This window comes from Ovis canadensis, chromosome 6 (genome assembly GCF_042477335.2).
Source record: "Ovis canadensis isolate MfBH-ARS-UI-01 breed Bighorn chromosome 6, ARS-UI_OviCan_v2, whole genome shotgun sequence".
In the NCBI taxonomy this organism is placed as follows: Eukaryota; Metazoa; Chordata; class Mammalia; order Artiodactyla; family Bovidae; genus Ovis; species Ovis canadensis.
The window spans coordinates 69,486,355-69,490,258 of record NC_091250.1 but is presented as its reverse complement, the minus strand read 5'-3'; the positions used below and the strand labels follow the sequence as shown (position 1 = coordinate 69,490,258).

The window sequence follows — 3,904 nt, the reverse complement described above, 5'->3', positions numbered from 1 at the left end:
ATTCTTGGGCTTCCCTTGTGGCTCAGCTGGTAAAGAATCTGCCTACAATGCAGGAGACTTGGGTTTAATCCCTGGGTTGGAAAGATCCCCTGGAGAAGGAAAAGGCTACTCACTCCAGTATTCTGGCCTGGAGAATTCCATGGACTGTATAGTTCATGGGGATACAAAGAGTTGGATGCAACTTTCACTTTTCACTTCACTAAGCATTCAATCTAGAGCATTTCATGCCTGCCCCCAAATTCATGACTGTCAGTCCATTAGGGCTGCTATAACAAATTACTACAGCTTGGGTAGTTTATAAGTAACAAAGACATTTCTCACAGTTCTGGAGGCTGGAAGTCTGAGTTTCCTTATAATTATTTTTATTTCTGTAAATTCCTTTAATTATTTCTGTGCAGAAGTAGTGCCATTATTTCATTTTTAATTAACAATTTGTATACTGTCTTTTACTTAGTCAATTTAGCTAAAGCTTAGTCACTATTATCAATCTGTTTATAGAACCAACTTTTGGTTTTGTTGATTTTCTCAATTGTCTATTTTGCATTTCATTGATTTCTGCTCTAACCTTTATTATTTGCTTCCTTCTGCCTGGTTTGTTTCAATTTACTTTTCCTTTCCACTTTCTTAATGTGACATATTCATTTATTGCTTTGAAACCTTTTTTTAAATTCTATTTTAATAAAGACATTTACTATGATAAATTTCCTTTTAAGTATAAGCACTGTTTGTGTTGCATCCCCTGGGGATATTAGAATATTTTCTAATTTCTCTTGTTAATTCTTCTTTAATTCATTAGCTATTTGGGCGTATGTTGTTTAACTTCCACATATTTATGAGTTTCCTACATCTTTCTGTTATTGGTGTATTTCATTTTATTCTGGTATGAGAACATACTTTATATGATTTTAATTCTTGTAAATTCACTGAGGCTTATTTTATGGCTTAGGATAAAGTCTTCCAGAAGAATGTTCCATGTGCACTTGATAAGTATATCTACTCAACTGTTCATTGAATCTCCTGTAAATGTCTCTTAGATTTAGTTGGTTCACAGTGTTGCTCTTGTTCATCTTCCATTCTTTTGTTGATATTCTGCCTAATTATTCTATTCATTCCTAAAGGTGGGGTAGCTTTAGTCTTCAACAAATATTGTTGAGTGGTCTATTTTTCTCTTAATTTCTGGAAGGTTTTACTTCATGTATTTTTGTGTTCAATAGTCTGGTACGTATGTTTTTAAATTATTATATCTTCCTGATGGATTGCTCCCTTTATTGTTGTAAAATCTTTATCTCTGTAACAGTTTTTTGTTTTAAAATCTATTTTGTCTAATATTATTATAGCTACTCAGGTTTTCTTGTATTTGCTGTTTGCATGATTTTTTCCTATCATTTTCCTTCAACTTATTTTTATCTTTGGATAAAGCTACATGTGGATAGTATGTAGATAAATCTTACATTCACCTAGTCTGACAATTTCTGCTTTTAACGAAGATTTAATCTATTTATATTTAATTTTATTATTGATATAGAGTGATATTATTGATATATACATCATCATCATTTTACTTTTTCCTTATATGTCTTGTATGTTTTTCATCCTCCTATTTTCAATTTATTACTTTCATTTGAATTAAGTCTTTTCTAATGTAATATTTTAATTTCCTTGAGGATATTTTCTCTCTCTATATATATTTTTCAGTTTTTTCCTTAATTGTTGCTTTAGGGTTTACTGTATATATCTCATAGGCATCTATGTCATAATTTATAATTCTAGTAAGATATATAAATATTACTCTTGTATAACTTTACCCCCTTTCTCTCCTCTTTTTGTGGTATTTTTATGCATTCTGTATATGCTACTAACCTAACATTCATTGTGGTACCTGCTACTTGATATAATTTTATGTCTTTTAGGAAAGTTGAGAAGTTAAAGGAGAGCATGTATATATTTACCAGTTTTTAATATTACTTTTTTTTTTAATCTGCTACTTCTTGTCTCTTTTGATCCTATAGGTTTGAGTTACCATCTGTGGTCTTTATCTTAGCCCAGTAGAAATTTGCTCCTATCCACCTACTTTGTGATATCATTGGCAAATATAGTACGTTTATATATTTTATAGGCTCAGCGATATATTTATATGCACATTGCTTCATATAAAAGCTTCATATGTACTTTAAAAAAATCAGTTAAAAGAAAGTAAATAAATATGCATATATACTATATTTTGTATTTACTTAGTCGTCTTTATTTGTGTGTGTGTGTGTGTGTGTGAATTATAGCTACTGTCAGTAGTCATTTGCTTTTAGTCTGAAGAAATTCCTTTACTATTTCTTGTAAGTCACTCTGTTAAAAACAGCTTCTCTCCATTTTTATGTGGAACAATATCCAGATTTGCTGTAATATCTTATTGAGGTCCTCTTTGTACTCATCTACAGCTTATTTGTTTGTTTGCATATTTCTTTGTTAAGTAGCTGTATTTTTATTGAAGTATATTTCCTCTGTAGTATGAAATCTCTGATATTCCTCTCCAGAGGGTGTGGGCTGGGAATGTACATTGTCACTTTGAGATGATGTGGCTTTGGGAGGGCTCTTTTTGACTCTTTCCCTGATTACATCCAGATGATTAGCTCTGCTAATTGTTGACTGATTCCTCTATCACTTATTTTTTAAACACTGCCTTGGTGTATAAATTAATTCACAGATTGATCCATTAAATTTGTATGCCTTTGCAAGAATGCTTTATTGATACCAGTGTTTGAAACATTGCTCTTACTGTTGAAAAACTAGATATACATAAAATCTTCACAATCATTTCATAAATATTATCTTTTAATTTTGAAATATTCATAATATATTTGGGAGGACATATGCTTTAGAAAAGATGATTAGGTAATCAATCTACTTAGAGAAAAGTACATGACTTTTTGATTTTTCTAACTTTTATAATTTGACTTTCACGTAAAAGCAAATGAATGCTAACCATTTGCAGCCTTACTTGACAAGTTATTTATATTTTTATATTATTAATTTCATTATTTATACATATATTGAATAGACTTTAATACATAGAATGTGCATTCATAAATCATAATTCTTAAACAACATTACTTTGGAATATGCACTTTTATTTATAAGACTCTAAAGTGCTTGTTAGTCTCTCTGAAAACCTTAGCATATGGAAAACATTTTTTTGTTCATTATTAAATATGAAATGTCCCACAAAACAGCAAAACTAATTGGCTATGCAGACAAATCTAAAAACAAAACAACTTTATAAAAAATATAACCATTCTAATTTATATGTAAACCTTATATTGCCAACATCTCATTTTTTGTATTTATATACAGACTTAAAACATAATTTCTACTATCTAAGCAAAGGATATAACTTTGTATAGAGGGCTTCCCTGGTGGCTCAGAGGTTAAAGCATCTGCCTGCAATGCAGGAGACCCAGGTTCAATCCCTGGGTTGGGAAGCTCCTCTGGAAAGGAAATGGCAACCCATTCCAGTATTCTTGCCTGGAGAATCCCATGGAGTGAGGCGCCTAGTAGGCTATAGTCCACGGGGTCGCAAAAGTGTGAGATAATTAAAATTGCTTCTGACATCCAATTCTCATGATAGTAGTAGGAGATATTCCTCTCAGAAAAAAAGCTTGAAAAATTTCTGGTAAATGTCATTTTTGTGTGTGAATGTAGGGTTTATGTTCCAAAGCAAATTATCATACATAAAGGTAAGTATTTTTTAATTATTCTGTAAGTTTGTGTCTTTGGATGCTATCCTGTATGCTAATATTTATATGGATTGAATACACTTCACTTTAACGTAGCCAGTATGTACATGTTTAACTACAGATTCTACACTGATGATGATGCATTTTGGCTGTAAGCTGAAAAGAAAAGGTAATGT

The 3,904-nt window shown here is 31.0% G+C and overlaps 1 non-coding gene across 1 annotated transcript; it reads left to right on the top strand.

Annotated features, from left to right (window-relative positions):
* Positions 1-3,401: 3,401 nt before the first annotated feature.
* On the top strand, positions 3,402-3,473 carry TRNAC-GCA (transfer RNA cysteine (anticodon GCA)). The gene has a single exon. It is a non-coding gene; the product is annotated as a tRNA-Cys (tRNA).
* Positions 3,474-3,904: the final 431 nt, after the last annotated feature.